Raw genomic sequence first — 14,270 nt, 5'->3', positions numbered from 1 at the left:
TATCCCCAGGACAGGGGTGTAGGTGGCCCCATGGCTTCCAACCAGCTGACTTGGCCCTTTGGATTGGAACAAATGAGGCAGCCAGACCTCAATCTCCTCAACTCCCTGCTGTCCTGCCTGAGCGCCAGCCTGACCCAGAAGATAAGGAGAAAAAAGACCCACGTTGATCCGATACACAGACCTCAAGTGCTGGCCCTCCTGCTACCTACAGCACTGCGAGAGCCTCAGAACCTCTGTTGTCTCGTGCAGAAATGGGGACAATACTCAAAACTGCTCTGCTTATGTGTCAGAGGAACTGAAAGGACCCAATAAGAGAATGGGGGTTGGAAAATGGCTGCAGAAGTTAATATTTTCCCCTCCTCCTTCTAGAAATTATACCAAGGCATCAAAGAGAATGAAAAAAAAAAAAACCAAAAAGCCCACAAACTCCATTTCTAGCAAAACCAGGAGAGAGTTATAATCCATAGACTTCAGAGTATGTGTGAAATTTTCCAAAAGCAGCTTTGAAATAGGGCAGAAGTCATACAGGAGGTGGTGAGTGGGTTCAGTGGCGGCAAATCTCAGAAAACATCAGCAGAAATGTACTTTCTGGGGATGAGTCTTGCCCTGAGGTGAAAAGCTGCATTCCTTATTTATAAAAGTGAACGTAGGAACTGGGGTGAGTAGCAGAAGCCCTCTGGGATCTGGTTTGATTCTGAGAAACAGAGATGGTGTAACAAAGAATGAGAGAGAAGACATATTTGCAGGGAACAGTCTGTCTTTTTGGCAGAGAGGAGAGAACCTTTTAGTTACGAAGTCTAAGAAAATACCCTTTTTCTTCCCAGCACCCACAAGAACAATCAGCAAATAGCTGACACAGGAAAATCAAGCCCTTCCAATGACAAGTTTTTTAAAATAAGTGTAGGGACTTCCCTGGTGGCGCAGTGGATAAGGCACTGTGCTCCCAATGCAGGGGGCCCGGGTTTGATCCCCGGGGTGATCCCACACGCCGTGGAGCAACTAAGCCCGTGCGCCACAACTAGTGAGCCTGCGCACTAGAGCCCGCAAGCCACAACTACTGAGCTCACGTGCCACAACTACTGAAGCCTGCACGCCTAGAGCCCGTGCTCCACAACAAAGAGAAACCACCGCAATGAGAAGCCTGAGCACTGCAACGAAGAGTAGCCCCCACCCGCCGCAACTAGAGAAAGCCCGCACAGCAACGAAGACCCAACGCAGACAAAAATAAATAAATTAATTTTTTTAAAAAAACCTATCTTACCTAGTTTTGTAGGCAAATCCTATGAAACTTTTAAAGACTAGATCATTCTAAGGTAGTTAAGTTGTTTGAGAGCAAGGCAAAGAAAGAAAACGTTACAATTATTTTTATGAAGCAAGTATTATGTTGATACTGAAGCCTGACAAGAATTGTACAAAGAAAGTAACAAACTTCGCTTGTAAGTATCAATGCAAAAAGTCTAAATAAAATGTTAGTAAACACAACCGTAAGCACAATAGAAAGAATAATACATCATGACCAAGTGGGTTTTATTCCAGGAAAGCAAAGCTATTTCAATGTTAGAAAATCTATTAATGTAATTTATGAGGAGAAAGGTCATATGATTCTGCTTAGGGCTAAAAAGACATTTGAGAAAGTCCAACATGCATTCTTGATAAAAACTCACGCACATGTATTCAATAAGAATCATGAATTCTCAGTAAAATAGAAATAGATATTTACCTCTTTAACGTGGTAAAATATATTGTGGAGTACATCATGCTTATTGAAAAAACCCTAGGGGCATTTCCACTAAAGGATGGAGACCAAAGTTTCCAGTTTAACACAGAGCTGGATATTTAAGATAGTACTGGGGGACTTCCCTGGTGGCTCAGTGGTTAAGAATCCGCCTGCCAATGCAGGGGACACAGGTTCAATCCCTGGTCCAGGAAGATCCCACATGCCACGGAGCAAGTAAGCCTGTGCACCGCAACTACTGAGCCCACACACTGCAACTACTGAAGCCCACACGCCTAGAGCCTGTGCTCCGCAACGAAGAGCAGCCCCCGCTCACCACTAGAGACAGCCCGCACTCAGCAATGAACACCCAACACAGCCAAAAATATACACAAAATTTTAAAAAATTCTATTTAAAAAAAGATAGTATTGGAAGTACTAGTCAGTACAATTGGATGGCAAAAGAGAAAAAGAGATACAAAAACTGAATAAGTGAAAGTAAAATTGCCAGTGTTACACATATGAGATGATTCTGTGTGTAGGAAACCCAAGATACTTCAGTAAGGTATCAAGATACAAATTTAGCATGCATAAATCAGTAGCTTTCCTATATTCAAGCAATCATCAGTTGGAAGATATATTGAAAGAAGTTTCCACTTAAAATAACAAAATTAAGATTACATATCTGGTAATAAAATTAAACAAAAGATGTGTAAGACCTACATGAAGAAAACCTGAATTCACTATGGAAGGATACAAAAAACTACTTGAAGTGAAAAGGTACACGGTAATTTTGTAAAGTTTTTTATTTATTTTTAATTTAGTTATTTTTGGCAGCGTTGGGTCTTTGTTGCTGCGCGCGGGCTTTCTCTAGTTGCGGCTAGTGGGGGCTACTCTTCGTTGCGGTGTGTGGACTTATCGTTGTGGCTTCTCTTGTTGCCAAGCACGGGCTCTAGGCACGCGGGCTTCAGTAGTTGTGGCTCGCGGGCTCTAGAGCGCAGGCTCAGTAGTTGTGGCGCACGGGCTTAGTTGCTCCGCGGCATGCAGGATCTTCCCAGACCAGGGCTCGAACCCACGTCCCCTGCATTGGCAGGTAGATTTTTAACCACTGCGCCACCAGGGAAGCCCTACACTGTGATTTTGGATGGCAAGTTTCATCATGAAAACAATGTCTGTTATTCCTAAATTGATTTATACGTTCCTTATTACTATAATAAAAGTACCATCAGCCTTTTAACAAGAGAAAATAATTTTAAAATTAATCCTGTGAAAAATTAAACAAGCAAAAATATCCAAGAAATCTCTGGAAGAGAGGGAAACAACATTATCAAATGTTAAACCATGTCATAAAATCTCAATAATTCAAACATTGTAGTACTCGGCTATATCAATAGACAGATTGATGAACAAAACTGAAAGCCCAGTCATAGATCCAAATCCATTCAGGAATTCAGGATGTAATAAAGTTAATGTGGAAGGTTGTATTTTCTAAAAGTATTTGGAGGGCTTCCCTGGTGGCGCAGTGGTTGAGAGTCCGCCTGCTGATGCAGGGGACGCGGGTTCCTGCCCCAGTCCGGGAAGATCCCACATGCCGCAGAGTGGCTAGGCCTATGAGCCATGGCCACTGAGCCTGCGCGTCCGGAGACTGTGCCCCGCAACAGGAGAGGCCACAACAGTGAAAGGCCCGCGTAACGCAAAAAAAAAAAAAAAATAATAAATAAAATAAAAATAAAAATATTTGGAAAGGATTGTAACAGATCAGCTCCAGGGACTTGAGAAGCAGAGAGAATAGGAGCCACAGGATGGGGTCTTCGGGGTACCAACTATTTCTCTTCTTAGCGTTAGTTCCCCTTGAGTTTCTGGTTCTCCCAAGAGAGAGTCGGATTCACTGAATTTGGGTCATATGCCCACCCACTGATCTGGATGGACAGTCAAACAAGATGGTAGTCCCCAAAGGAGGACCAGAAAGTGGGGTGGGAAGGTTAAAAGTTGGACAGGGATGGCCGTATGCCCATTTTACAGATGAGGAAAGGGAAGCCGAGAGAGGGACAGGGATCGGCAAGGCCACAGAGCCCAGGGACAGTGGATTCTGGGATCCAACCAGAGGCCCCAGCTGCCTTTCCCCTCCTGGGCTCCAGGCTGGCAGGGGAACAAGAGGACACTGTGCTGCTGGCAGGGATGAATGGCTGGCTCCTGGGGACGCACCCTGACCCAGATGAGGCCTCCATGGTTCAGGAAACCACCTCAGACTGAGCTGCATTCAGGAGTCGAGGTCTCCTCTTCTGGCTCCTCCTACGGTGAACAGACCCCCCCCCCTTCAAATGCGGCCCTGCCCCTCAACTCCAGCCCTAGGGTTTTTAGGAGAAGCCAGCGAAAAAAGCCTATTTTTCCAATATGTAAAGCACTGCATGGACCAAATAAACATGTCCAGGTTGGAGGCAGCCCAAGGATGGCTAGTTTGTAAGTCCTGGAATGCTCCTTTCTGCACACAAAAATTAAAGCTCTGTTTAAATAGATACTACTAGGGTCGCACTAGGGTTGCAAACTTTCTCACTTTGAATTCGGATATGCGAAAAAAAATCTAGTGCCATGATTAGGAGTGAGGGATTTTCTGGAGCCAGAGGACCTGGGTTCAAGTTCCAGCTCTGCCACTTACTGTGTGGCATCAGGCAAGTCATTTAACCTCTCTGGGCCACAGTTTCCCTTGGGGGGACACATGTAATCAGTGTCTGGCATATAGTGAATACCACAAAAAAACTCTGCTACTGTCCTTGGTCCTCGGTCTGATCTTTTCATGAGCTTCACGTGGTAAAAGATACAAAACCTTAAACCAGGCTAATCATTTAAACTGTTCAGGGTAGACCAGCTTCTCTCGGGTGTTTCAGGGACAAGTGTGGCTGTTCAGTTCCCCTCCCTCCTTGCTCCTCTCCAAGATGGCATCTGCCCGCACCTTATCCAAAGAGAAAGGTCAGGTTCGGAAGTGACATTTAATGAGTGTCCCCTCTGCACTAGCAGATGCAGATGCCCGAGCTCTGGGAATCCTCATAACCACTCCTAAGCAGGAGGAGTTGAGACTCCCTGAACCAGTGCTGGGGAGCTTGCAAGCAATGGAAGCACATGAGACTCCACGATGTCCGACTCCGAAGCCTGGCTTTTCTCTGCTCCTATCAACTCTGTTCCCATTCCCAGGCATGGGACAAGATTCAGAAGCTTGTATGCGCCAAGTGACCCATATCACTTAATCTCTAAAGGAAAAACTTTCTCTACCTTACCCACAAAGTGTGTTCATTTGTCTATTTCTCTTTGCAAATGATAGAAACTCAACTCAAATTGGCTTGAGGCAAAAAAAAAAAAAAAAAGGTAATTTATTGGCTCAAACAGGGAAAGTCCAGGGTTGGAATCCTGGCTTCAGGAAGTTGGGGATCGGGGGGTGGGGGTGGGCAGACAGCTTCAGGTAAAGCAGGATACAGGAACTCCAAGGATGTTAGGAGTTGTTTCGCTCCATCTTTCAGTTCTCTTTCCTCTGTGTTGGCTTCACCCATAGACAGCCTGTCCCTGTGTTGTATCATGATGGCTCTTAGCAGCCCTTATATCCTGCCAGCTCAGCAATCCCGGTGGGAGGAGGGTCTCTTCGTCAAGTAGTTTTAGTGAAAGTCTGAGACTGATTCAGTTGGTCTTATTTAAGTCAGATGCAAATCCCTTTAGTAATCCCTGAAGCCGTATGGGATGCTCACATGGGCCAGGCCCCGATCTCCTGCCAACTTCTGGAGGTGGAGCTGGAGACTGGAGTAGTTTCACTACAATGTTGAGTAATTAACGGCCTCCCTGGACTCAAGTGTGCAACATGAGCTTATTCCACATGTTCTGGCTTTGAGACTTGCTCTGACCGATGGAATGCAGGGAAGCGATGCTGTACCTGTTCCCAGCCTTGGCCTCGAGAGTACTTGCAGTTTCTACTCTCTCTTGGAACCACCGTGAGAACAAGCCGGCCTATGCTGGAGGATGAGAAGCCACATGAAAGAGAGCCCAGTCCCCTGCAGAGGCTGTCCTAGAACAGCAGACAGCCAGCTGACCTCCCAGAATGTGAGCAGGCCCAGCCAAAGTCAGCAGAGCTGCCTACCCAATCCGAAGCTGACCCCAGATGCATGAGACCAGCTGAGACCCAAACTGCCCTGTGGATCTATTCACTTGTGGGCAACAATAAATACTTATTATTTTAAGACACTGAGTTTTAGGACAATTTATGTACCCAAAACTGACAGATACAGGAGTTGGTCCAGCAGAACCATGTGGATTGAGTGGAGGAGGACTGCTTTTTAAAAGGAGACATGGGTTCTAGTATCAGAAAGGCAGGATGAATCTTGGGGAATCTATTATTTATTGCTCTACAACTATCATCCCCATTTTGCAAGTAAGGAAACTGAAGCTCAGAGAGTCTCCTCAACTGGTAAGTGAGAGAGAGATGAATTTGAGCCTTGGCCTAATCTACCAAGTCTCCCAGAATAAGTACAAACATTAAGTGATGAACCCAGATTCAGTGGAGCATGGACACAAATGTGACCATGCACCTGAGATGAATCAGTCGTGGCAGTTGAATACTGATTTTAGTTGAGTTTCCTGGCAGCCAAGGTGAAAAGGGAAATGTATTGAGTTGCTTCAGTCTGTTCACCTGATATTTAATGAAGGAGGAAGTGGGGAGGAGAAGGAAAGAAAGAAAAAAAGAGACTATATACAAGGTTGTCTAAAGACAAATGTTTTTCTAGCCTTGACTCCAAGATGGCAGTGAGGGCTCCTTACATAAGGAATCTAACAGAAAAAAAAAACGTTCTTAAGGTAGAAGCTGCTCATTTTATTCCCCATAAAAGTTAAAGGCAGTCTGTGAATTCACAGGCATTTCTGGGAGGAACTCAGGTAATGAGGTCCTTTCCCTTTCTCTCTTTCTTGCTTTCCTCTCTCCTCCCTCCTTTCTTTCTTCCTTTCTTTATTTCTTTCTCTCTTTCTTTATTTCTGACAACATAGAAGTTTATTGCCATCTCTAGTGTGACAATTTAGAGATCACTGATCCAGGGCTGGTGAGTTGGCTCAGCCGTTCGTCCCATGCAGCTTCAATCTCTGCGTTCAAGGTGGCTGCTCTAGTTCCTGCCTTTAAGCCTGCTTTCCAACAAGCAGAAAATGGGAAAAAGCAAGAGTTTGCTTCTGAGTAATCTTATTTACATTCTGGCAGGACTGGGACTGACAGAAGCCAAGGGAAAAGAGGTCAAGTGCATTTGTAAAGATGAAAATGGAAAGGTTGCCAAGGTTCAAATGCTGCCTTGGCCATTTACTAGCTGTATTAGTTTCCTGTGGCTTGGTGACTTACAACAACAGAAACTCATTCTCTCACAGTTCTGGATACTAGAAGGTCAACATCAGTTTCACGGGGTCAAAACCCCGTTGCCAGGAGTTGGCTGGGCAGAGCTCCCTCTGGTGGCTGCTGGCATTCCTTTGCTTGTTGCCACATCACTGCAACCTCTGCCTGTCTTCACGTCACCCTCTCCTCTGCATGTTCATCTACTCTTCCTCTGCCTTGCTCTTATATTGACACATGTAGTGGCACTTACAGCCCTCCTGGATAATCCAGAATAATCTCCTCATCTCAAAATCCTTAATTTAATCACAAATGCAAAGACTTTACCACAACATTCATAGGTTCCGGGGATTATGACCTGATAACTTGGAGGCCCACCGTTTAGCCCACTGCACCAGCTGTGTGAGCTCGGGCAAGTGTCTTAACCTTCCTGTGCTTCAGTTTCCTTACTGTAAAATGACAGTAGCCACCTCTGTAGGTTATTATGAGGATTAAATAAATTAATCACGTAAAGCACTCCAAAGGGTGACCAGCACATGACAAGAGCTTTGTGTCAGCTTTTAATATGATCAAGACGCTTCTGCCGTGACTAAAATCCCCGTAAGGACAGTTCCCATCTTTGTCCTGTTCACCACTGTCTTCGCAGCACCTGCCACAGGGACTTACACACTGTAGGCGCTCAGTAAATACTTAATGCACACATGCAACTGGCTGGCTGCGTGGCTTTAAGGAAGTTGTTTTTCCTCTCTGGGCCTTGGTTTCCTCATGCCTCCATGAGCGCTGCTGTTGGGGAAAGTACATTTCTCTGTCTGGAAGGGTGTGTCCCTGTCGGGGGTAGAGGGTTTGGGGGTCAGGGGACGGCTGCAGCTGCTTTCTCTCTGAGTCACCGGATTTCTCAATTTGAAACCGACTGTCTAAATATTATGAGCAAGCTGGTTGTAGATAAGGTGGGGAAACACTGATTTAGCCAAAGCTGTAGCCAAGGTGCTCGGTCTGGACTTCCCTGAAACTTTTCAGCAGCGTGGCCTGGAGCTTAGCACCTGCCAGGAAAACAGGCCGCTGGCCCACAACCAAGAGGGACGGCCCAGATGCCTGGCTTTAGAGTCTGCTCTGGCCGTCTCTGTTCACAGAGCCAGCATCTACTCAAATCCTTGTGGCTCAAGTGGAGAAACTGAGACCAAAAAGAGTGAAGACCTTGTCCAAAGTTATGCTGCCCAATGAGGCTAAGATGCAGGATCCAGCCAGCACCTGCAGGAACCAACCAGGCAAAGGGAGGGGGAAAGCTGCAGTCATGTGCAAATGACCAGGGGTGAGAGACGGGACTTAGAGTCAGAAGCTAGGGTAGAGGAGAGAGAGGGGGCTACAGTACATGCCCAGGACTTTGGACTCAATTCTGAGGAGAAAGGGGAACCATTGATGGTTTTAGGAAGAGGAGCAACTAGATCTGAGAGTCTTTTTTTTTTTTAATAAATTTATTTATTTATTTTTGGCTGCATTGGGTCTTTGTTGCTGCACGCAGGCTTTCTCTAGTTGCGGCAAGCGGGGGCTACTCTTCGTTGCGGTGCATGGGCTTCTCACTGCGGTGGCTTCTCTTGTTGCGGAGCACGGGCTCTAGGTGCGCAGGCTTCAGTAGTTGCAGCACGTGGACTCGGTAGTTGTGGCTCGTGGGCTCTAGAGCACAGGCTCAGTAGTTGTGGCGCGTGGGCTTAGTTGCTCCCCGGCATGTGGGATCTTCCCGGCCCAGGGATCGAACCCGTGTCCCATGCACTGGTAGGCGGATTCTTAACCACTGTGCCACCAGGGAAGCCCTGAGAGTCTTTTTCCAAGTGTGGTACACAGACCATCAGCATCAAAATCACCTCCAATGGGGACAAGGAGGAGGCTGTCAAAACACAGACCTCTGGGGTCCCCCAGAATGGGCTCTTCATTTTAACAGACCCTTCTCCGAGGTGATTCTGAAGCACACCCACTGTTTTAATGAGTCCAAAGATGCTGGGTAACATTCCAGTTTAAAGATCTCGACTCTGCCAGACCTGGTTTCAAATCCCAGCTCTGCCACTCACTTGCTGTGTGACTTTAGGCCAGTTACTGCACCTTTCTGAGCCTCAGTTTCCCCTTCTCTGAAATGCAGACAATCTTAGTCTTCGCCTCTCAGGGTTCTTCTAAGGACCAAGTAACATAATGTGCAAAAAGTGCTCAACACAGGTCTAGAACCTTCTTAGTGCTCAAAAAACACTAAGTGATGTGGTGATTAGGGATTCACCGTGGTGGCCATGTGGAGGAGGGGACAGAAGGGAGCAAGCGTGGAGGCAGGGAGACCGGTGAGAGGGTGGCTGCAGGATGTGCCTGTGGTTGGGATGTGGAAACAGCTTGGACGGCGTCCTCTTTGCATAGCACCAGGTGGTGCTTTCAGCTACACTGCACTGTGAACGGTGCCGCCCGGCATCCTGCTAGGAGATGGTCTGGGGCTGGAGAGAAGAGTGGGGAGTGAACAGAGGAGAGTAATAATAACTACATTCGAAGCCACAGACTCGGCGCTTAGCATGTGCCAGACCCCATGTGAGCTGGCTCGGGTACGTCATCTTCACAACGGCCCTATGATGTGAGGATGGCTTTATCCAGGGGTTTTTCAACCTCCACACTGCTGACATTCGTACTGGGTCACTCTGCGGTGTGGTGCCAGGTTTGCACTGTGGGATGTTCTAGCAACATCCCTGGCTTCTACCCACTAGATGCCCATAGCACCCTTTGCCATGTCTCCAGACTTTGCCAAATGTTTCCCAGGTGGCAGAATCACCCCCAGTTAAGTCCCAGTGCATCATCCTCATTGCACAAGGAGGAGACAAAGGCTCAGAGCCAAAGCATCTTGCCCGCAGTCACTCAGCTAAGAAGCAGCAGGATTCGAATTCTGGCTCAGAGCCCTGAGTGTTGACCTCTGCTGTGAAGGAGGTCAACTCTTTGCAGTGGCAGACCCAGGTTGTATATATGGAAGCGGCTGGGGGGTGGCGGTCTGGTCCAAAGGGGCAGCCTGCTAGGGATGTGAGTTGCATTAACTTAGATTGTATGTTTATTGGTGGTGGCTTTGGGAGTGGTGACGGAGATTATGGGGGAGCCAGATTCACCCATCGCCACCGAGCACCCTCTAGGTGCCACCACTGACGGCCCTGGACGGTGGGGCTGAGGGAGATGGGCGTTGAAGGGGCAGAAAGGACCAAGATGATGCCTCTGGGAGAAGCTGTGAGGTCATTGGGGCCTGGAACCTTGCTGCCAGGAGCCTCCCAAAACTCTGTCTCAGACCTTCAGGCTAAATATTTATACTGTGAGCTCTCTTTTCCTTCCTGCATGGGCAGATGGACGCTTAGAGATGGGTCCAGGAGATATGGGGAGACAGAATCCAGGGAAAGGGAAAGAGTCGAGGCTAGAGGCCAGGAGATTGGAGACCAGAAATAAACGTCCGTTCCCCAGCTTGACATCCAACGCCTTCCAGAGCAGGACCCGGTGCCAACAGTCTTCTCCCTCAGGGAGGCGTGGAATTCAAATGTGTTTTTGAAATGTGTTTTCTTAAGAGATGTGGAAGAAAATGATATGTTTCTTTGGCCCAGTCTTGATCTTTTTAAGCATGGGAGTTGGAGATGAGGGGACAATTAAGTCAAAAAATTATGCCCAGAGAAGAACCACTTTTCTAGACCCCAAAATACTTTGTTTATACAGATGGTTGCTGTCAAAGGCCTGACTGTGAGCACTTGAAGAAGGTGGATTTATGTTGCAGGGGCCTCTGGGTGAGCTGGGCAATCATAGTCAAGGTCCTGGCACTTTAAGCCACGGTGGGCTCTGCTCTCCATCGGAGATGACAGGCCCCACCAATGGGTTCTTCTTCCAGGCGGTGGAGACCGATAAGGGCCCTCATGCTGTCAGTTTAAATAAATCAGAAAGAGAAAAACAAATACCATATGCTAACGCGCATGTATAGAATCTAAAGAAACGGTACTGATGAACCTAGTGGCAGGGCAGGCATAAAGACACAGACGTAGAGAACGGACTTGAGGACACAGTGGGGGAAGGGGAAGGTGGGATGAAGTGAGAGAGTGGCACTGACATATATACACCACCAAGTGTAAAATGGACGGCTAGTGGGAAGCTGCTGCATAGCAGAGAGATCAGCTCCATGCTTTGTGATGACCTAGCGGGGTGGCATGGGGAGGGTGGGAGGGAGGCTCAAGAGGGAGAGCATATGAGGATATATGTATACATACAGCTGATTCACTTTGTTGTACAGCAGAAACTAACACAACATTGTAAAGCAATTATACTCCAATGAAGACATTAAAAAAAAAAAAAAAAGCAGATCTGACTCAGTAGGTCCGGGGCAGGGCGTGAGAGTCTGCTTTTCCAGTAGGCTCCCCGGTAAGGCTGATGCTACATTTAGAGAGGCGGGTCCTTAGCACACGCTTGATGCTTGAGGTCATTGCCAGGGGCGAGCTTTACCATTGTTTACCAAGTGTGCTGTGTGTGCCCCTGCCACTAGACCTTTGCTCCCACTGTCCCTGCCACCTGGCACGCCCTCCCTCTCTCTGCTAAGCTTCTCCATAAGACAGAGCACCTCCTCCAGCTGGTACGTGCTCCACTTAAGGATTCAGGAAATGTCTAAGCTCGAAGGATCTTTGAAATAATCTCCTTCAACTCTCTTTGGAGTTCCAGGTGATTTTGTGGTAAGAGCTAAAACCCCAGCTCAACCCGGCCAAAGCAGAAAAAAATTTTTAAAATAATGACTTACTGCCTCATGTAAATGAGAAACCAAAAATATTTCTTGAAGCAATGTTTGTCATAATCCCAAACTGGAAACAATCTACATGTGTCCTGCTGTTTAAAAGGTTGGGGAGGTTTGCGTATGCCGACCTGAAAAATCTCCAAGATGTATTATTAAGAGAGAAAAGCAAGCACAGAATGATATATACAATAGTATATCACTTATTTTAAAACACCAAAAAAAACCTTGGTATCTTCTACAAATCTGTATAAATTTGTGTGGCTGCATAGAATAAGAATCAGACAAGGTTTCTCAACCTGGCCACCACTTGGGGCGGGATAATTCTCTGCTGTGGAGGCCATCCTGTGCTTTCAGAATGTTTAGCAGCACCCCTGGCCTCCACCCACTAGATGCTGACAGCATCGCTCCCCCAGGTGTGACACCAAAATGTCACCAGGCATTGCCAAATGTGCCCTGGGGGGGGGCAAAAGCACCCCTGGTTTAGAACCACTGGAATAAGATCTGGAAGAGCCCATTTCAAAGAAATAAGATCAGTTACCTGTAGGGGTGTGGGTAGGACTGGGATGGAGATGGAGGTTTTTCATTCATGACTGATTCATTCATTCATCTACTTCACACATTCTGTCTCTTTGGTGGAACCTGACTAATTCAGGAAGGTTAAATGAAATAATACTTAGAAAGTCTGGCACAAAGTAAATGCTCAAGAAATACCAGCACCATTGTGGTTGCTTCTGTCACTCCTCTTCCCTCACCTAAAAGGGCAGATCTCGTTTTGAGGTCATTCTGAGACCAGCAGACATGGCTGAAAAAGCACTGACCTGGGAGCCAGAGGACATCAGCTCAGGCTCACGCCCGCTCCCTTCCTAGCGAGATCGCCTCTGAGCCTCAACATCCTCCATCCGTAGAATGTCAGTAATCTTACCCCTCACAGGCTTGCTGTGATTAGATGCCACCCTGACTGTATAAGCACCTGGGACACCAGAGATGGCTGATGAAGCTTCGTGGTCTCCAGATGAGTGTATTTACTTGGCATGTCACAGGCACGAATGCATTGTACTAGGTATTGTGGGTGATTATAACCCACACAGAAGCCGGGGCGTCACATGGCTCAGTCTCTGAAGGAAGACACATCTTCACCCTGGACATGCTTGGACTTGAGGGAGCCAGGAGGGAGGGGAGTTGCAATGGGCCTGGATGAGTCCGTGGTGGGGATCATGATGGCCCAGTAACTTTCCTCCGAGATCAGTGTTCTTAGGATTAAGTCCTAACCATCCATCCGCCCACCCACCCACTCTCCTTCCCTCCTTCTCATCCATCCATGCATTGAACATTTATTGAAGACCTACTACGTGTCTACACTGTGTGAATGAGGGACAAAGTGGGGACCAGACAGGCCTTTCTCAGCCCCATCCTCCCTCATTCCTGCTTCTTTCCTCTCCTTCTCTGGAAAATCCCTGTCCTGGGAGACCCAGGGATGGGGAGGGCCTGAGGGGGCTGCATCAGGGCTTCACGGTGTCTCTCTCAGAAGTCCTGGCCCCTCTCACCACGTGGAAAAAGTGAAAACCTGTGGTTTTCCTCCCAGGACTGAGGCCAGTGGGGCTGGGCTCCTGGAGCATTGAAAGTGAAAACGTGCATGGTTGGGACTTCCCTGGAGGCCCAGTGGTTAAGACTCCGTGCTTGCACTGCGGGGGGATGCAGGTTGGATCCCTGGTCAGGGAACTAAATCCCGCATGCTGTGTGGAGCTGGAGTGGCCAAAAAAAACCCGAAAATAAACAAACAAACAAACAAAACATGGATGGTGAAAACATTTCCTCAGGGAGCTTCCGGGTGGGAGTGCGGGGAGAGACAGCAGAGAGCCTCGCACCGACCCCAGCCTCCTGTCTGCCCAAGGGGCTGCCTGGGCCCCCCTGCTGTGTTGGGAAATTCCTGCGGGTACAGTCGACGATGGGTTCCAATCCCGCCATTGTGCATGGGCTCCCCCAGCGATGTGTCCCACATTCCCCCTTCCTCCTGCTGCCCCGTCCTCCAGGGATAGGATACTCTAGTCTATTCAGCCTTTGGCCTCTCCCCAGTGGAAGGACATTCTGGTCACACATCCCCGTGACTGAGCCCCAGCTATGCCCCAGGCGACTATAATTCATCATTCATTTCATGTCACCACCAACGCCCTTGGGTGGTAGACACCCATGTTGTCTCCATTTTACAGACTTGGAAACTGAGGCAAGCCCCTTGTCCAAGGTCACACAGCAGGTAAGCAGCAGTGCTGGGACTCCAGAGCCACAGGTCACCATTATCTTAGTGGAAAGTCAGCTCATAGAGTAGGACAGGTCTCAGCAAAGTGTCCACGATGGACGCGAGAGGAGGAAGGGGGACTTTGGGGCTCTGGCTTCAAACCCTCACTCCGTAGGAAACAGCTACAGCTTCACCTCCTCCCTCCCAT

Source organism: Lagenorhynchus albirostris, chromosome 15 (assembly GCF_949774975.1).
Source record: "Lagenorhynchus albirostris chromosome 15, mLagAlb1.1, whole genome shotgun sequence".
NCBI classification, from domain to species: Eukaryota; Metazoa; Chordata; class Mammalia; order Artiodactyla; family Delphinidae; genus Lagenorhynchus; species Lagenorhynchus albirostris.
The sequence above is the reverse complement of the archived record's forward strand: the minus strand, read 5'-3'. Positions refer to the sequence as shown.